Here is a 22,421-nt window from a genome sequence, read left to right as displayed (position 1 = left end):
TCGATCGAGGCATCGCGCTTAAAGGACTTCTGTTACGTTCAGTCGGAGATCCCGGAGTTCTCCAACAAACGTTGAGGACGGCCACCGGAGGATTTTAGTGCGGCTAAAGTCCCACATAACCCGGCGTCACTCCCACGTCGTCGAGTACCTTTTCAAGATTTCCTCCTTATAAAGAAGTCTGGAACCCGAAAATCTGGAAAGAGGCAATTATAGTGCCAATACCAAAATCTGGCGATAAACGATTAGTCGAAAACTATAGACCTATTTCAAAATTATCAGTCTTAGCAAAGGTTTTTGAGCAAGTCATCAGTCCCTACCTTATCTGGCATATAAAACAGATTTTAAGCGAACATCAGCACGGCTTTATTGCTAAACGATCTACCTCTACTAATTTGTTGTCATTTGTGGAAAAGTTATTGTCTCATTTAGGAAGTGGCAGTGAAGTTGATGCAATCTATAGCGATCTTAGTAAAGCTTTTGATAGAGTCGATCATGACATACTTATCCATAAGCTAAAAAATCAATTTAATATAGGGGGTTCAGTTTTGCAATGGTTCAGCTCGTATTTGAGAAATCGTAGGATGTGTGTTGCTGTAAACGGTTTTAGATCAGAACATTGTGTTCCTCAATCAGGAGTCCCCCAGGGTTCAATTCTGGGCCCTATTCTATTCAATATGTTTATAGATGACATTAAGTATTGCATAAAATATTCGGAATTTCAGTTATATGCAGACGATTTAAAAATTTTTAGAGCTGTTCAGAACAACACGGATCAGGAGTTGATGCAGCAAGACGTTGATAGTATCTCTGAATGGTGTAATAGAAATGGTATGGATATAAACATAGACAAATGTATACATATTAAATTCTCACGTAAACGAAGCAAATATAACAGTTTTTATAACATTTCGAAAGTAAGATTAAAAAGAGTGGAAGAAGTAAAAGATTTTGGCGTCTTAATCGACTCAGAGTTGAGATTTAAAAACCATATAAATAATACGATTAAAGTAAGTCTAAAAATGTTGGGTTTTATTAATCGTAATACAAAAGAATTTACGTCTGTATTAGCTCTCAAAACTTTGTATAGTATGTTAGTTCGTAGTCATATTGATTACTGTTCCTCTGTTTGGTATCCTCTTTACCAGAACGACATACAACGTATTGAAAATATACAGAAGAGATTTATCCGTAAACTATCCTTCATTACTGGAATACATAATTCGATTAAAAGCTATGATGACCGTCTGCGATATTTTAACCTTCTCCAATTGCATAAGCGTAGTGATCTTCTTAGGGTTCTATTTCTTTATAAACTATTAAATGAGCGAACTGACTGTCCGTTCCTTCTTTCTCGAATAAATATCACCGCTCCTAGAGTTAACGCAAGGATAAGCAATTTTAAGCCCTTATGTACGAGTCACTATAAAGCCAAGTACTTATCTAATTCTCCGCTGAATCGAGCCATGAAATGCTATAACTCTTTGTTTCAAAATGTTGATATTGACCTATTTTCTGACACGATAGGAAAATTCAAGAAAAATGTCTCGATAGCATTATGTAATATTAAGTAATTTTTGTCTTTTTTTTTGTATATTATTATCCATTATCTCTTAGTCACATGTTAATATAGTTTATAGCTTGCATTATACCGAATTTGTAAAGAAGTAATGTAACTTTTACTGTAAGATATGTTTTTTTTTTTTTTTTGTAAGGACGTTAGCGCGTCTGACTTAATTGTAATGTTGTGCAGACCTATAATTTAAGTGCATATTTTTAAACGTTTTCTTATTGTCTTATTAATATTAGATTAATTTTTATGTACTTAGTTGGTATGCCTTTTTAAATAAATAAATAAATAAATAAATAAATAAATAAAGAAAAAGAAGGTCCTTGTATGGCAACTCTCCTTTATTTGAAAGTTTTTCTTTTTACTTTTAGTACATATTGTTAAAGCGGCCACCATTATACATATTCCGTAAAAAAAATAAATTTCTATGTATTAAGGTTCCAGAAATAGAGCTCTATGTCAGACAAACGAACGGACAGCTTAGAAATAGGGTTCCGTTTTAAACTTTAGGTATGGAACCCTAAAAAGTTATATAATATCAAAAACATTCCGAATTTCTGACAAATGTCATGAGAAAAAAACTAGATGTTACGGCTAATGTGCCTAAATCAGTTAAAACGCAGATTAGCTTGTCCATTACCTAAAGTACAAAACGAGATTGTATCAATTTTCACCCCTTGACGTCGACCCGTGCATGCCATGATGCGTCGTCGTGTCATGAATTTACGACAAACATTGTATATTTTCACGAAACAATATCGCTTTGCGGCACGATGTCGCTATGTGTCACGATACGTCGTCGTGTCGTAAAAAGGCATGTGTTTTAGCCCTAAGAACAAGTCTGAAAAGATGTTTCGAATTTTAACTACATAGTTAATCTGCATATTTTCTAGCTAATCTTAAGTCTAGTTAATGTGTATGCTAACGTATTCTACAATCTAACGGTAACATACACAATATACAATAACTGTCGTGAGGTTTAGCAACTGTCACCGCATTATAAAATAATAATAAGTTTGTTTCCAAGGAAACAAGTGTTTAGGCAAAGGAGATGTTTCATTTTCGGCCATCTTATGTACATTATAACTAAAAAACACGAATAATTTGCATAATTGAAGAAAAATACACATATATTTTGATAACCTAAAGTATTCGTGTTTAAAAATATTTAAAATAAGCAATCCTCATTGAAATATTAAATATGGCGGAATACTGTCAATGTCAAGTTTTCAAAACTGTCGATGTCGGGAACCTATGTGTACCCCACACATAGGTTACTATACTCTTTGGATGTCGGTAATTCTGTATTTCGCTGTTTTTGTCGTAAAGTTATTGTTACCTTAGTACTTTACAACCTGGCTTTTGTTTTGGGTATCCCCTCATTATTTCTGAACTTAATTAATTATTTATAATAATAATAACAAAACCACCTTTTAAATAGTATCTGGTTTTATAGATGTAAGTGACATGTCAAATTAAAAAAGAAGAAGTTGTCAATTTGATATGCGTAAAAGTGGATATATACATATTATAATAGTGGACTCCAATGTAAACGTTGAATAAATATGTAGGTACTGATGAGAAGATTCCATTTTAATCCTGAATATGTTTCTGCTCTGTGCTGCTTACGATTATTGTGATTCTACCTTACTTGTTTACCCAGCTTATGTTTTATGGACTCTTGTGATTTTCGTGCGATCGCTGTGGATTGTGTTGACAAGGATTCAATATCATCAGGTAAAATATACATCAGTTGTTGTATTAATCGTGAAATAATCGTAAATAATTTTAAACTACAGAAGCTAATCTTTTTACATTTCTCTTTTTTAGATAATTACATTAGCAAGACATGGACATTCTTGGGATGACAAAATAATCAGTTATTATTGCAACTGCATCGCTGGGCAACGAACCGTACTCGTAGGTAGTTGCGCTCACATTATGCCCATTGTTTGATGTTTGGGCTGAGCTCGTCACAGGATGAAAATATTGATAAGGGAAGATATTTAAAATGAATAAATAATGTATTTAAGTGAAGAGTAAGTAAAATATGATCAAATGTGTACTTAAAGTTGTTTTATTTACACACTTAAATGTTTTAACTAAAATAAATTGGTATAGAAGTACATATTTTGGTATGTTTGTTTTAAGTCAAGATTTATGAAAGTAAATATAATTAATGTTTATCAAATATAGGCCTTGTTTCTCAATTCACACAATACAATGTTTATATATCTACGCCCATTCGCGTAAAAAAATATATTAAAAAGTATATAATGTATATAGTAAGTTAAAATAGAATGACAGATGACATTATTACGGTAATCACTACCGCCATGATGTTTTTCCACTGTTGTGTTGCAAGTTTAAGTGTAAATCATTGTTTTTTAACAATTAAACGAACATGATTTGAAGAAAATTAACCCCCTTCTTTGCAAGTTTTCTTAATTTTTAATATAGTCTACAAAAGGTGGCCGGGAGCCCATACATTTTGAAACATCTCCTTTCGGCCTTATTGAGCATAAATAAATGTCTATGAAAATATTTTTTATATGTAAGCACATAAAAAATTATAATGTTCACAATAGAAAATCCCTAATAACTTCTAAACGGATTACCCTAATTACACAATTCCTTTTGCCCTATCCGTTTTAGACATAAACCTACCAAATGGCATTAAAGACAAACCAATATATATACGAACAAAAAATCATGTTTTCAACTTACGTAATATTAGGTACGTAACATTTCAACGCAATATTACAAAAATTTAGTTAAGTTCGTTTCAAATGATTCGAAATAGGAAACTGTTATATAAATCGAGCTTAGATATCCACTTTATAACATATTCTTGCCATGATCACCAAAAATATCAGCTCCTAGTGGCTTGATAATTGATAGCTATAAAAAAACGAAAATCCACAGTTTAACGTTGAATTTAAACAACCGTCCATTGCACAATTAGGGTATTTTATTTTGCTCCATTGCTTGTACAAAACAGTTACAAACGCGTGTCAGAAATGAACTGACAGTCGCGCACGTATGCGCTCGAGTCCCCCCGAGATAACGAGTCGGTAAGTGGTGTCTACGTGTGCGTTACTTCAGCCCACTTTGTATGAAGATTTACTTCTGTTAGTTTTTATTTTGTGTTAGTACCTACCCGGAAAATACGTGGAAATTATTATAAGAAACCTTTTTAATATAAATAATTTTAAGTATGAATTTGTTAGCGGTGAGTAAACTTACTGAAAAAGGATTTACTGTTAATTTTGAAAAACGGTTGCACTATTAGTAACTCTATGGATATTATCATCGCAACTGGCCACAACGTAAATGGTATATATAAATTTAAACAATTTGTCAAATCACCGATATGTAATTTGACAATGTCAAATAAATATTGGCATAGAAGACTAGCCCATATTAATCCGGAATATATGCGAATTTTAAAGAATATTATGACTGGTCTTGATAATGTGAACATTACCGACGGATATGACGACTAGTAAGAAACCATTTCCAAACCTCTGAACGCGAACGAACGATATACTGGAGATCGTACATACAGATTTATGTAGTCCCATGGAAGCTAGTTCACTCAACGGTTCAAGGTACATGTTATTATTTATCGACTATTATTCTCGAATGACACGATGAATGTTTATTTTCTAAAACATAAGAGTGAGTCTTTAAGAAATTTAAAAAATATAAAGTGTTGAAAAAGGAACTAGCAAGTCGAACAAATGTATGAGATCAGATGGTGGGACGACATTTTGTAATAGAGCTTTCAATATTTTCTTATCAACAAATGGAATTCTACATTAGAAGGCGATACTGTATACCCCTAAACAAATTGTTGTGGTTGAAACAGCTAACAGAACTATTATTGTATATGCGACAAGTCTAAAACTGATGTTATCATTATTAAATAAATATTTCATTTCATTTCAGAAGTCAGAAGTCTATTATAAATTGAAACTAATTTGAGCAAGAGCAGTAAATACTGTGGTTTATATCAAAAACCGGAGTCCGACGAAGTCAGTGAAAGATTACCAATGATTTTTGTCGGATATTCAGAAGAAAGTAAGGGATGTCGATTATTTAATACGAAGACACGTTAAATCCCAATAAATAAATAAATAAATAAATCACAATCAGTAGAGATGTTTTAGAATGTTTTTCCTGAGGATAACGGGCATAATTTCAGTTGTCAAAATAGTAACTTTTTTAGATTTAATTTATTGTCATGTTCGAATGAAAGTGATGATGAATGGCAAGATTATTTACATAACTACAAAGACTACCTAAACAATTTAATTGCCTTTAAAAAATCTGTTGTTGAGATTCAACTAGTGGAAGGTACCGGAAAGGAAAAGAGTAGAAATATCTACAAAAAGGAATGAGATGCCATCAAAAACAATGCTTGTAAAAAAATCCAAGTCTCGCCATTCAATTCTTCTACCGTAAAAAGTCTTGAGATCTATGTAATACCAAGCCGGTAATGTATGCAGTCCCTACTTAAGAGACCTTCTGTCTTAAGGTATTATCTCACTATCTAACCTAACAACATCTTATGGGACCATACCAATTTTAAAAATATTTTATGTTCTAAATAAATTGACGTGGCAATCGTACTTGTGTGATGCGATATGATAAGATGAAAACACAATGTGACTTGCAGTACGATTGCCACGTTAATTTATTTAGAACATAAAATATTTTTAAAATTGGTATGGTCCCATGAGATGTTGTTAGGTTAGATAGTGAGATAATACCTTAAGACAGAAGGTCTCTTAAGTAGGGACTGCATACATTACCGGCTTGGTATTACATAGATCTCAAGACTTTTTACGGTAGAAGAATTGAATGGCGAGACTTGGATTTTTTTACAAGCATTGTTTTTGATGGCATTTATTTTATCTTTAACGCTTTTACACTTTATAACACTTCGCATGCATACAAGTATATATTTTAGTGGGCGCCAATCCGTCAAACATATGTGACAGGTTTTCTTTCGTATGTAAATATGGCGGAGGCAGTCCGAAGGTTACGCAGGCTGGGAATATAAATGAATGTGTTGATGTCTGTCTGTTTATTTGTGGCGCTGGTGTTTACTGTTGTAAAATGTTGTTGCAACAACGCTAATAAGTGGTTATGTGTGAAAATAAGAGTAACTTTGTGCATAAATTAATAAAAGAAAAAAAAAAGAAATATTTCAGTGTAAAAAATAAGGGAACTAATAAAGATAATGAAGTGCGTAACATGTAAAAACTTTTAATATTTTTTTAGTATTGAGAGTAGTATTTAGTATACCTTCGTAGGGTATCGTCGTCATTTATAATGACGTTCGTTCGTCATTTATAATGACATTTTAAAACGGAATTAGATATTCTCCCCTAGATTCGGCCACAGAGCGCCGCTACCCCTGAGGACTAAGCTGAAACTTACGCTTAACATTGCTAGCAGGTGTGGCGGTGCTGCCGGAGTCGAACCACCAAAGGGATCTACCACTTTCAATGCGTTATTAAATCTTTTGTACCCCAATACTACTGCGCTCTACTCATATATACTAAATCTGCCAAAATAATGTAATGTCGAATACATACCAACCTTTGTGCAATTTGAGTATGATAAAAGTATTCGCTCATAATTCCTCTGGACGTAATCCTCTTCCGAGCGAATTATAGCAAATATTACGGGACAGGTGATGAGGGACGTTGACCTCGACCTAGTTTTTGAGGGGGAATAAAGCCATGTAGAAAATATGCGCTGGAATTAATAAGTATATTGTTGGTGGTACTTCTGTGATAAAAATCATATTTATTGTCAGTATTGCAAAAATAGTTTGCTGTTAGGTACGGGCCGTTTCTTAGTACTGGAGGAGGTCTGGAGCAAACCCGGTTGCATTAGTGAAGATATGATAGGGGTAAAAGCACTATGAAACAGCTGAAAGGCTTCGATAGGGCGGACGTATTGCGTGCTTCTTGATGTTATCGTAGGTAACGGTCAGTGGCCAATACATATCGTATACCTATTATATCGTAGAACGCGAATAAGGCCCGCGACAAAGTTAAACCACGACCAAGTAATATTACATTATCAGTATTGTCAAAGCAAATTTCAAATTGATGAGTATAGTCTCAGCTTCCGGTGTCCAAAGATTTTCTCACAATTGTTGAAGATTTAAATCTCACGATTCAATGAATGTTTGGTTGTCACCGTTATCTTACAATAACGAACCTTAATCGGGTTATAAAGACTCCGGCGGCACCATCGCCACACCTATTTCTGCCTAATAACAGCAGTGTTAAGCGCTGTTGTGTTCCAGGTTGGGGGATGTGGTAAGGGAGACATATTTTTCGAGGCGTTCCAGCTTAGTTTTTAAAAAATATTGCGTAGAGTGGATGCCGTTGGAAGTTAAGGTATTATTGAGTATAGGTAGCTAACTACGATACTTAATCATCACTTGATCACTTGACTTGATGACTTTATCACTCGAAAAAATCACTACAATAAAGTCAGTATTGTTATTTTTTAAGTTAAGATATTTTGTAATATTTGTAATATTATTCGTCTAAGTGTAAGATTTTTATCATCTTACGAGTATCTTAAGTAGTTTAGTTCTTTATAATGGAAAGTATGAAAAAGTCATATATAACTGCCATGTGCTTTAAGTATAGTGTTAAACATAAACTCTGTCAATAAAATAAAATATTTTTAAACTTTATCTGTTATTACTTATTGCTCCAGCTTTATGTGTTAACTTATTCCACCCAGTGTTTCTTATAATACCTATCTATAACAGTACCCTTACCATAAGTTTTTACGTTTTGACAAATATGATTGTTTTGGTATTTGTTTACGTAGTTGCCCATACAATTTCCAATCAGCGCCCCTAGCGGATTATATCAGAACTTGAAAATCGTATGGGCTAATACGTAAACAAATACCAAAACAGTCATATTTGTCAAAACGTAAAAACTCATGGTGAGGGTACAGTACATTTTTACATGACGTATTTAATGTAAATATTTTTGATACATAATAGAATTCTAAGAAAGTATCTTTCAGACTTGTAGAAGCACTTAATATTCAAGTGTTTTTGTGAAGTCTACGACCCGTCAATACATCGTTGAACTTTCGCAAAGTTCATTTTCATTACGAACTTTATAAGTACCTCATATAGTACCTAATGCAATCAAAGGTGATAGAACTCTAAAGTTGGAGTCAGTGACGTTCGTTGCTTCGGAGTAATTAATGTTCTAATGATTTAAGGGTGTCGTAAAGCCAATTATAGTACCTACCTGAGTCATTTTAACTTTTGTAAATTTAACGGAAATATGAACTCTTCGATTTCGTATGTAGGTACTGCATGAAAAAGTGAACTTTACATTTTACAAAAAAAATAGCAAAGTAAGACATTTTCTTAGCTTGTAGTTTAGCAGATGCTAATTTGCCACTGCGTGTACTTCTGCAGTCTTCTATCAAATCCAGTAAGTACCGTATCTTTTAAGGATTTTTTAATTTTATCAATCTTTTTATCAATCAATCAAAATAATGAAAATTAGAGTACAATAATCGCTGATTGAGCATCAAAATCAAAATGAGAACAGATAATTTTTTTTACAGCTGAGGAGGAAATGCGTTTGTCCAAAATAAACCAGAGATGGACGTCTTCCGCCATTACCGTCAAGTGTCAAAAATGGAGATTTTTTTCTAACATAAAGGTGACTTGCTAATGTGAAATATTGTTTTCTACCCCCGAAAGCGTGGGCGCTGGATGGCCGCCAGGGGGCGACGCTCCCGCTCCGGCCATTGTCTCAACGCACCAACAAAAATAGACCTGTCTAATGCATTCGGGAATCGTCTACACGTTAGAAAGTTTACTAATTAATCTTTGCTGAACTCGGGCGCAGTTCATTTCACATATTTTTCAATTTTGTGGAATTTTTTGGTCTGTTTAAAAAATTCTCGTTTGCAACATTAAGCACTGTGGCCATCTACTATGTACTCATTCCGTACGTATTACGTTTGTATTATTTCCGTTGGAAAACATTACATTAGTTAATTCTAGCAACACTGAAGTTAATTCAATCAACAGTTTACAAGACCATTCGTTTACATGCGTAATTCTTTAATCGTTTCCAATAATCGATTGAAGAGATGAGTCTGCGAGATAGACAATTTTCAGCTAGTTACGCCGGTGCCAGTTACAAAACCAAAGATTACAAGAGCTGGCACTTTCGAATCGAACATTTCTCTTTTTAAAAAATTTGCGATTCGTATTTGGAATCAAGATGGCGTGAAAGCACGCGAGAACTCGCAGTCGGGCAGCGGCGGGCGAGGTCGACGCACGGTCACCGGGGAGCGACGCCCGCCCGGGAACGGCGCATGAAAATGGGAAAACAATTGTTGCGAACAATGCGTAGGCTCGCTTCCGTGTTAGGGCTAATGGGGAAATTTCCCTTTGATTCGAGCCCGGGGTGACTTGTTGACCTCTGCGGTTATCATGGAACACGCTGAGATGAAAGTATTCAATCAACACAAACACTTTCTGAATCGTGCCGGATACGCTTATTCCTAGAAGTGAATTGTCGGAAACTTCACCCCTATTAAATTAAAATCTGATTAACATCTTATAAATATGAATCTTATTTATTCTGAAGTTCCGCGAAACCTATATATTAGTAATGCAATAGTCATTTGTATAAGGTCACACATGACGTCACTGTGTACATTTATTTTTTTATGACCGCATGCCTAAAAGTTCTGAGGCTACAAACAAATAGACAGCAACACCCAAGTTTATCTAAGGAAAAGAAATATGAGCCTGTCATACATTTAGGACAACCATTTGAACCCTCAGGAGTGGCATTTGTGATAGGCTTCAGACAGAACCACGGTTTTATATGTAGTCGGTTAGGTTGGGTTAGGTTAGTGCATTTGTCCATGGGTGGCAGTGATGACTTACAATCAGAACTGCAAGCTCGATTGGTACTTCATACAAATAAAAAACTTCTAGAAAGTCGTCCACAACACCAATACGTATGATTTTATTTTGATCGGCATGCGGAAGTGTCGGATCGATCTTGAACTTTGTTTGTATCGTGGATAATAAATAAACGAGAGGACGCGATTACGCAGTTATTATCTGGAAACAATCGGGTTACGTAACACCTGCAGCCAGCGGCGACCTCGTGGGCCCGCGCCACCGTCCAGGTCTTATCTCCCTTAGGAATATGTAATAGTACTGAAATTTACTTTTAATTCTAGTGTTTTTGTCTTATACATTATAGCTAACGAGCGTTAACTCCGTGTGATTGTAAGTGTCCACTGGTGCCCATGGACTTGTGTATTCAACCCAGATATGATTGGCTTTATCAGAGGTCGGTCACAGATATGTTGCTACCTGAGGACTAAGTTGGCACAAAACGTAAAACACGAAAAGGGTGTCTCTCTTACCAAAATATATAAAAACATTATAATATGCGACGCAACAACAAACACTTTCACGCAAACTAATCTGGGTCTGAATTTTTGACGAGAATTGAACCTAAACCTTCCAACGCAATAGATTAAATATCATAACCACTGTAACTCTGGTTTACTATATTATGTACTCCCCTAGCATCCTTCCGGCAACCTCGTTTAGTCAGGAATGCGAGGGGAACTAAATAAAGAAATAATTTTCCAAGTAAATATATAATTCCAAGTAATTAAGCCTAAGCCCAAGTAATAAGCATGATATAGACTTATTATTGGCGCATGATTCGGTCCGTTAGTCTTCAACATTGCAATATGTAAATAACTCTGCGTAAAACAACGCAAATTAGTAACTTATCTCCAATACTTTATCGAGTTGGTTAACAAATTCTGGTAACTATTAGGCCTAACACCAGATGGGTGGCCCATGTCTAGCTTTAAGTCGTTTAATTATAGGCAATCAAGCCATTATCTAAAAACATCTCAATGGTATGAACTCTACGTTGAACAGGGTAACTACTTTCATCTGGGAGTAGCTACATTAGCTATTTCCAAAGCAAAATAAGTCAAGAATTTAATCTAGTGATCGTACTACATCAAACAATGAGGCGATCTACAACTCTATCTATATTCAGTATACTAATTTTTACTACGAGAAAAAAGGAAAAAATAAGGGGGAACAAAATGAGAAAGTTATAAACAATATGTAACAGTACTTCTAGAGGACGGCGAATTCTGCTCGGAACTAATTTCATATTAATAAGGTACTAAATAAAAAATCGAAAATTGATCTAAATTACAAAACGAAAAATAGCTTAAAAGTTAGGTAACTTAAAAGACAGCGATTCCCAAATATAGCGATCACCAAAATACAGCATCGTCTGGAAGAGCCGAAATCCCGCGCAAGAAAGCACGCGCAGTCGGTTCCTGTTAGGAACTGCACGCAGATATACGCGGTATAAATAGCACGTTGCGCAACCTCGGCCGATGCACCGCTCGGCGACACCGTTCGCTTCTAACTAGCCGTTACAATGCTTAACCGATAGAAAATATAATCTAATTCATGTTATTAATAATTAAATTAGACTCGATAGAAACAATAGCTAACTTGCGGCAGTTGTTATTAATTTTATCCAATGTTTTACCTACCAAAGCTCAGCATTTAACAATTTTTGTATACTTACTAGAAATTGACAAATTTTGATTTCTAGTAAGCAAAATTTGGTAAGATTGATTATTAATAACCGATTTAATTAAAGACACAAATTTCACATTCACCTAAGCCAAGAGATTTTTTTATTGTAAACAAAAGAACGTTCTGTTATGTTCCTCGAATGGACGTTAGTCTAAATACCTACAGGTTATTGAAGAGATACAGAACAAAGGTTTTACAAGTCATTTTCTCGCCAATGACTTAAACTTCAAAAGATTTTCATAATTATTTGACATATTCGCAGAAAAATAACGCTGGTTACCTTAAATATACAAGGGTTTTGATTCAAGAAACTAAAAGCAATAGTCAAATTATTTTGGTTTCAACCATTTCACCAGTTAATTGCTGTAAAAAATGCGCTCAAATAACATAGATTAAAACGCAGGGTATAAATAGAGTGTTGGGTAATCCCGGACGATGCACCGGTCAGCGCCCGGACGTAACCCGGACAAAATTATGTTACTAGATACAAATATACTGCCTAATTAAACATATCTTATTATCGTCTACGAATTATTGTCTTTAATAATAGAATTAAGTATCTAAAATGGATATCATCAAATATTGTAGTTGAAATATTACTATTTTCAAAAGCAATCAACATATATAGATATATATATTGTCATAAATGTTTAATAGCTGATAAAAGTCACATGAATTCATACGTAAATGTTCCTTTCGTGCGGTCTTTCATTGCATTTACAAGTACTAAGTAATAAAATAAAATGCAGTAAAGCTTACTCGTAGCTTTGAAAGACAACGCAAACATTCACACACATACACATACGCACACATGCTAGTTCTCACACATGCACACGTGATCATAAAATATTAACGCGCCGCCCGCATAAGGCTAACTAGTCGCGACAAGGCGACACTTCCGTAATGTACATAATAAACGTACAATAATGTTATTTAAATTATGTGTATAAATGCCGACCAATGTCGACCACTATTCTTTTACGGCGAGCCAACCTTGATCACTTGAACTCACGCTTCACTCCACAAATTTTCCGTTCAACCTCCACCGAATACAAGGATCAATTCGAGTATTTAAATACAGGATTCTTCCCACTAAACGTACAATCAACCGATGATCAACTTTAGAGAAGCAAATGGACAAGAGAAAAACCGAATAACAAATAGGTATACGTCAAAAAACACAGTTGATATAGAGTAGGTATTAAAATAAAATGCACCTCCAAAACTTGTTTATCCATATATATAAAGCGATATTTAATTTAGATTAAAAAAAAAACTAACAAGCAATTTTCTACAGTTATAAACAACCATCAATATTTTATACGTGTATTATATATTCTTCTACTAAATATTCAATATATAATACAAATAAGTAAAGACATGTTTTGTAACACATTAACCTACATAAAATGATCATTGGATTAAATGACGTCATTTGAGTATTTGATAATGGACCGACATTACCTTTTTGGCTGACATAATATTTGTCTGTTTTGTTTCATAACAATTAATTTTACTTACCAATGCACTTCGGGTACGATATTAATCTAATTTGTCTGAATAATGCTTAGACAATCGCATACTCTATTAATAATCGCATATTTTTAATGTAAAATGGTTTTATTTCATATTAAGTTCAACGTTTACAAATGTATGTGTTCAAAAAAATCCGTATGCAGATAAGAAATGATACGAAATATCTTTTTCTGTATATATCAGCACCAACAGCAACTTATTTGTGTCTAAACCAACACAATCCTATGCTTACAAATCTCTTAAACCCTACGTTGAAGTACAAACGACAAAGGAATAAAAACGCGGTCCCGCAAGCCGTACAAAACGTAACCGCGCGTTAAGCTACGCTAACCGACATCGGTGGCGCCGGGCGCGTTCGCTTTACTCTTTTTGTATTCGTTCTTGCAGCTAACTTGGGCCCGGCTTGACCCATTTACTGCAAATAGACCCAGCCCGGAGTCACCGGACACGTGCTATGTTTTAGGCATTCCTATGGCGCTTTCGTTTAATCGACCGCCGAAATAGGAACGGAATGTTTGAATCAGTTTTTATTATGGTGATTACATTTACATTATGGTCATTTCAGTTTTGAAGGGATGGTTCAAGACCGGTCAGAGTAGTGCATATAAGGGGAGGTCTATATCCAGCAGTGGACTTTTAAAGGCTGATAGATGGACGGATAGATGGATAACATTTATTTTAGGTATTTCGATCATTTTAGGATCAAACAAAATAAGTCGTAAAATGTATTTTAGCTTCTTTTTTCATTTTATCGCATACGTTATATAACTATATGTTACAGAACATTTATAGGTCTATATTTATCTGGATCTGCATATTTTATACATAACTGGATAAAATACAAGTTTTAGTAATGTGGATGTATTTTCTACAGTTTATAGATCTAGACATTAATGGATGAAACATGCAATATGGAAATTAAAAACCACGAGGAGGAACACGAAATGACTTTTGATTTCGTTAAAATTAAATTATGGAAAACTTATTTTGAGTTACTTCATTTATATTTACCTAATAGGGTTATAATAAAAGAGTTATTATATTAAAAAATAAGAAAGATTATTATTATTTTCTGTATTGTTATCTTTTTTTTTTTGTGTACAAAAACTTATTAAATAAATAAATAAATAAAGAAATATTATTTTTTACAATGATAAGAATGTATTGATATCTACTAGTTTTAGATCTAAGCGCAAATATATATAATTTTTTTGCGTTTATTCATGTTTTGGCGCAAATTAGCTATCATATCCGGATGTAATTATTCTTTCTTTTTACCAAATTAATGGCATTGCTCTCTGTTTTCTTTTTTCAGAATAATAAATTAAAAGTCACATAAACATGAATCTTTTCATACTTTTCATACCTGTAACGTAACCAAGCCTCTTGCAAACTCTACATCTTTCATAAATTACTACGATTTTACTAGTCCATTTAGATTATGTTCTTGATGAAGGGATTTCACTTTTATCTCAAATGCAATTGACTGACTCACTAATTACGAAAGACTCGTAGGCGAGGAATGTCGATTGTTACATCAAAGTATCAAGTACCTGAAACCTTACGACGCGAATAACTTAATTTTGGCGGCCTAAATTTAGCCTCATTATGTATTCGCTTATTAAGCTTCTTTCTGAACGTAAACGACGGTATCGTCAATTGGGTAATTATATTTTTACTACAATAAACTATAAGGTAATTAAAGAACTAAGAATATGGCTCTATTTCTGAACCATATTTAAAAGATTATAAAGAAAAATGTTAAGTAAGTAAAGAGTATAATTGTAAAAACACTTTAATTAAAATTTCACATTGACAAGAAATTCCAATTCAGCTATTTTTAACCGACTTAAAAATACGAGTAGGAGGTTCTGTATTCGACCGCTATTTTCTCAAAACTACTGTTTTAATTTCGATGGGGTTCTGGTTATTTTTGATGACAAATAAAAGTACTTCATGTAATATCGATATATCATACCTAGTTATATACAAATAACTTTTTCTAAATCTTCAGAAATTTTGCAATGATATAAATATCATAAAGTGTACTAATATTTAATGTCTATAAATTACACAACAATAGATAATAATTAAAATTAATTATTAAATTTTTCATATTCCTTTATATTTTAGTAAGCATTATGCACCTATAAAGTAAATTTCTTGACTTAACGTAATTAATTTGAAACTCGAAATTACAAAACTACCTTGTACATTATTAATATAATAATTATATCAGACATAATTACAATTTTCTACAACCTGTCCGCTTCGCTAATAAAGATAACTGACATTTTACTTAAGAAATACGTCTTACTATAAACTTACAAATATATAAGCTTCGTGTATACGGGGAATAATCTTAAACATGTTTATTATAGCCATAAATAGTACTACAGCCTACTGTACCGCTAAAACAAACGATGCTTATGCAACAATTACTTAATACCTTTAGAAATCTTATCCAAGTCATTAGCTGTGTGCTTTATGCTTTATTTTATTCAACCGTATTACGCTCGAGTTTATTAGTTTGTTATTATTGCATCTATTTTTATAACTTACGGTACGATATATTGAATGTGGACGTATTTCATGAGCCTGTATATACGTTTGATAATGAATGCAAATACATACATTTCACATACAAAATATTTAACAAAATGTTCGTGGGACATTTAAAGGAAACACAAAAAAATTAAACATAAAGCTATCAATATTCCGTAGTACCTACAGTTAAAAAAGAAAAAAGAGCGGATTAACAATAATAAAAAAAGAACAGAAAATCTAATTCTGTCAGATGTAGTGGAATAAATTTTGCATAATCGTTATTTGTTAAATTTAAATCGTTTTTTTGTTAGGCGATATAAGTATGCAGTTACCGACGTAAAACAAAGTGGCTTCGTTATGCAATGATGCAATTATGTGCACCGCAGCAACTAAATTATATCAGTGGGATTAATTACTATAGTATGACAATTACACCGCGAAATTTCGTTAAGTAACTACGAGTACATTATACTCTAGCTAAGGCTTAGTGTACACGGTAGAAACACACACACATACCGACACTTTTATTAAAAACATTTTACTGACAGTATGTTTACAACAGCACTTTTCAGTTTTCAAATTAATTATGTAAGAATTCATTATCAAAATGAGGAAATAAATCCCTGATAACTGCATAAAAAACTAATTGGTACGAATGGTTCTAATCATTAAGAATATTTAAATTTAACCAACCTTATTATTAAAACTAGTCGAATTCGATAAATAATTCATCTTAAATTGCCAAACTAAAGTTATGTCGAAGGACACACCGAATGTCGTGCAAAAAATAAGTGTCAGGTGGAAATCTGACGGTGACAGATTGTACCCGCGTTTAATCAGCCTGACATTTGATTTCGCATCTAATTTGCTCCTCGCTTGCATAAATATAGTTTATTGCTGATTGAATTGTGTTAAACGAAAATGGGGTCACTTATTGTTATTGTTGCGAGTGGACTGGTTTAAAATCAATTAATTTTTAATGTTAATAAAGTAATACATTTATGGATTATGTCAACGATTTTCGATTAAGAATTTTATTATTATAAAAATAGCGAACTAACCTACTTCATACCCTGCATTCATGCCAAAACCGAATTAATTTCTAAATGCTAAAGACATTTATGAAAATATTTCAATGTAGTCTAAAAAATGTTTTAAAATGATATCAAAGTAGATAATTATAGTAAAACCAAAAATTCGGACCGCTTAAAAATTAAAACCGACCCGAAAATGAAAGCAATGTAGCCTATGCTACAAGATAGACAAATTCAGCAACAAATAAAATGTTAAAATCGAGATTCGATTCGAGAATCGAAAATGTCGAGCTAAGCGGAGACATACATCCGAGTACATACTCTCGTTGACCCTCTGTAGTTGAAAATACATATAATAAGTTTGAATATTCACTTATTATTTAAATATCTGTTTGTCAGGGAATCGAGCTCGAAACCTGACAGACTTTAAAACACGTGCCTTTACCTTATTTATTTTATTACAACAATGTGCACCCAGCTCTAGAGCGCGCGTGCGTCGTGACAAGCTTTCACCCGCGCTTCCTCCTCGCTGATTGATACTGCACACGGCACCGCCATTATAAATAGTGAATTTATCACTTTTTGTCACAGAACCAGGTTCACTGCCTTTGTTCGCTACTTTCTTCGGCGAACGAATTATTTATCAATCGCTGTCGTAGGCCTATCTAATGATTTGGTAACTAATGATTTGTTTGTTAATTAGTTTGTTAATTGCGTTGCGATTATAAAATAATAATAATCATTTATTTCAGACAATATAAACAAAGATAGAGGTCCATATCATATATACCTTACAGACTAATACATACATATTAATATATACTTATACCTAAGATTAGAGGATTCGATCGTGATACTCTTTTTTAATCCCGGGATTCTCTACAGTTAATCCCGGATTCAGGATATATAATCTTCTACTTCTGATATAATATTCCTATATTCGTAAACTTATAGCCCTTCACTAGGATTAACGCTTGTTACTAATTATTATATAATTATATTACATTAATTAGGTCCCTAATTTGTAACAAAACGAATTATTCTTAAGTTTGTAACTCTATCTGTTCTTTGTATTATTTTTATACAGTAATCTAACTTATTCGTTTCAATATCCGCCTGGCCAGACATTATATATAATAAATATTTTATCATAATAAGATAATTAAGATGTGGTAGGTAAACATGGGTGGTATTTTCACATTTAGGGTAAAAAGAAAAAATAATAGTTGCAATAAACCTAATTGTCTTTTATAGACAGGCAAAAAGTTATTCTAGATAAAAAGACAGATATGAAAAGTCAAAAGTTATTCTTTTTAATTTTTATTATCTTTATTGCTGTATTCGGAACACGACATCGCCATTATAAATAGTGAATTTATAACTTTTTGTCACAAAAATACGTTCGCCTTTTTTATTCGCAACTTTCTTCGGCGAATGATAAATACTTAGTTGCATTTTCTCTAATTGTTGTTTAGAGACTAACCGAGTGACATCACTATGTAAAAAGTTAATCGTTTTTTTAACGTTCTTAGCAAAGTAAAGAGTTTAACAATTCGTCGTGTATATTTCTTATTATCATGCCCTACGCGTCATTGTTGACATAAATTTAGTTTTTTACGTTATTATGTCTTTTGGCAACAATGCGGTAGTTTGTCAATAAGACAATTAAGTAAATACTAAAAATAAAAAATAATACTCCCCATACAAGAAACCAGTATTGTTTGTAAAAATTGTAAAACCGTAATAGGAAAAATTTTAACAAAAATTACAACCGACTTCTATGTCACTAGAAAGTAAAAAAAATAATTGAAATAAATGTTGGTTTAGTACATATTTCTGAAGTCAACAGTGAAAAACATTTAAAAAATTGTCACAATACATTTACTACTTTGTCTGCAAATAGAACCAAAATACACAACATAAGATGAAAAAAATCTGTACATAACGTTTGAATGAGTTGTTCGACTCGTACCTATTTATTTTTATATTATAGGTCTTAGGAAAAATAATATTATTAACTCCATTCATATTATAACAACGAAGTGATAAATACTTACGTATAAAAAAATAACTACGACAACTCGTGCCTACAGTTAAAATGTAAAATAGGTGCCCTTGACTTACAGTATGACCTAATACTAATTTCATAGTCCTTTAGCAAAGTTTTTGCATCCTTCAGTTTTTGCGATTCGATACATTTTTTATCCAACTCAGTTCTTTAGTTATCTATTAAACGGAAAATATAAAAAAATAAATAAAATGTCTGCTGGTGTGTGTAAGAAAAATAATATAATAGTGATAGTGTTGCCGTAAATAAATTTATATAATATTTAAAGTAGGTATTCAGTTAGAATGTTTTTAACTTAAATGAAGAAGGGTAGATCGAGTACCTATCCTTCGAAAGGTGACGTACCACCGCCACACCTATTTCGGTGGGAAGGTGTGAATGCTAGTTGACTTACAAATGACGTGACCATCCTGAGAATGGGCAACGGATCTGTGATCGACTTTAGGTAGAGCCTCTGTTCCATATGGAGCTGGTTGTAAACGTCCATGGCTGGGAATGACCGCTCACCATCAGGTGGACTGCTTTTTTATTATATAGAAGTATCAAAGGGGCTTTGCAATCCACCTTATAGCAAATATGCCGCCCATCAACATCTGTTATTTACCTTGCATATCTTTATGCCATATTATTAACCTTAACTGAAATTGAAACGCCTTAAATAAGTATGTCTCTACTACCAACCACTACAAACTGGCACACACTACCTTAATACTGCTGTTATTAGACAAAAACAAAGGTGTATATGCCTCCGAATTTGAACTACAGAGGGTTCTACTACTTGCTTACTTCGCTGCTTCAAACGTATATAAAACAATTCGAATTCTAGTTTATAAAAGTACTACAATGACTGTACTTAATAACGTTGAGTAATACGTCTGATGCCAGCTAGTTAATGTGAGAGCCTCGTTATCAATCCGCGGCTTATCAAGACGACCATAATGCCCGAGTAGGCAGATTTACGACCACGCTTATCTTTGTAGATCGATTTACTAGACAACTCTAAGTAAATTAAATGCTCTTTGAGTATAGAATAAAACTATTTGAAAATAAAGCGTAATAGTTTGAAATTCACTAAGATGTGTTCCTTCTAATCACAGGTATGATATTCAAACGATCAATCACATTTGTTCGAAGTTATGTGCATAATGGTTACGTGTATAATTTCCATTCTGAAATTGCACTTGATTTAAAGATGAAGGAAATCATCGTGAGCAAATACGCTGTGAGAGTTAAAAAATCGGCATATTTTCGTATTATAATAACGATGTAGAGTTGTGTTGCAAAATGAGTGTGATATGATAGAGATGTTAAGAGGAAAGTGAAAATTAATTTTCAGAGGCATCAATACAAAACGATCTCAAGTAGGGTACTTGGAAGCCCTTATGCTTAGGGCTCTCGGTAAGGTTCACTTGTTAATACAATAGTAAGAGAAATCATTTACCCTTCAGGCGCTCATGACAATTTATTACTAGGGTCGTACAAAAACTAAATGGGTCTTAGTGGATTTGAACTAAAATTTAACATATTAGATACGTTTTGTATGAACAAGAAATAAATAAACATCACTAATACGATATGGGAAGAAATACTGAACTTATTTAAACGTAATTCGCTCCATTAACCGCGCAGTTCCAATTAAAACAAAGGCAGAAGTTTAAAAAGCTTTTTAGCGTCGGTCGTAAATCATAAAATTTACAATTATAACTTGTTATCCACCTGATACAATGTGGATAAGGAATAGTTTCGTATCTTGTTATTACGAATAATTAATAATTGTTACGTGTGCGGCCATAAAAACTCCGCTAGACTCCGCGTCGTGCAATGCTAAACAATAGCTACAAGTAAAAACTGCATACAAGTGTTGAGAATACGTATTACCTACGGCAATATATGAATACAAAGGCTCGTTCGGAGTAGCCAGTCCATTAGCGAGGCAGACCGACAGACGAACCGCATTCCTAGATGAATTACGACTAGTTAACTTCTTAACTATTGCAGATTCGCGAACCAACAACGCGGTCCCGAAAGGCCATTTCACCGTTTCATCCGCGTTATCCTTGCGTTTCAGTGACAGAAGGCGAGCGAGGCGAACGCAAACGCGTACGTACCGACGATCTATCGTTAGAGACTCGCATGCGCCGGCGCAGTGAAAGTACTTTCGCGCGCTCGCTGCCCCGGTCGTCGACCTTCACGAGCGACGGCGCTATACTCGCGAGCGGGACGGGTATAGTTTTCTCGGGACAGCCGCGAAAAGCCCGTCGGGTGCAGGGCGCGAAAGTAAGTCCACCAGGAAATGGTTGTGATCGTAAAGTTGTAGCTAAAGGTTTTTTATGCGTTCACCTTTACGATCACTATAAAATGTTTATCGCTAGCAATGCATTGTGGTGACCCGTTTTTGGCGGATTTTCCTGATTATTTTCCGACGTTGTCATCCTGTGTTGTTCTGGGTGAATTTCAACACCGATTATGGCCGATTTTGTCGGGATATCAGTTTGTTTATTTTTAGTCGCGTAACGTTATAAAAGCAAAGTTTTATCTACGCTATTTTCGTTTTAGTTATGTTAATGTCAGGAAACTTTCGATTTCTTCCTTTTTTCCATCAAACATTTACTTAATAAATTTACTAAGACAATCAATAACTTATAATAAGTCATAGTTTTTAAACACGGGCTTAGATTAAATCATGCTTTCATTTTACTTAAATAATCGATACTTAAATGTCGAAAACTTTCCATTTTTACCAAATATTTACTTACTAACAATAATAACTGTATTTATAGTCAAAAACAGTCAATCGCTTAAATAACTTTGTTTTTCAACACCAACATAACACTGCACGACACGAAGTAAGAACGAAAGTCGCCGCCATTTTCTCGACGCCATCCACTTGAGCAACTCATTAGTTGCGTGTTGTTATCCAACAGTTCTAACTTATCTTCGGATACTTTATGCTTTATGAATATGTAAGATATCGAGATATTCTCAATACGC

General features: G+C 33.6%; 1 protein-coding gene and 1 long non-coding RNA gene across 3 annotated transcripts in view; one reads left to right on the top strand and one right to left on the bottom strand.

Moving 5' to 3' along the window:
* The window catches only part of Eip74EF (Ecdysone-induced protein E74), a 276,463-nt gene that overhangs the window by 221,827 nt on the left and 32,215 nt on the right, over window positions 1-22,421 (bottom strand). The window lies entirely within an intron of this gene.
* LOC140747052 (uncharacterized) lies at window positions 1,860-5,724 on the top strand. The gene is made up of 3 exons (XR_012102841.1): window positions 1,860-3,304; window positions 3,398-5,178; window positions 5,519-5,724. It is a non-coding gene; the product is annotated as an uncharacterized LOC140747052 (long non-coding RNA).

This window comes from Epargyreus clarus, unplaced genomic scaffold (genome assembly GCF_041222505.1).
Source record: "Epargyreus clarus isolate Ecla_fem2 unplaced genomic scaffold, WU_Ecla_fem_2.2 ptg000014l, whole genome shotgun sequence".
Taxonomy (NCBI): Eukaryota; Metazoa; Arthropoda; class Insecta; order Lepidoptera; family Hesperiidae; genus Epargyreus; species Epargyreus clarus.
This window is presented reverse-complemented; position numbering and strand designations above follow the sequence as displayed.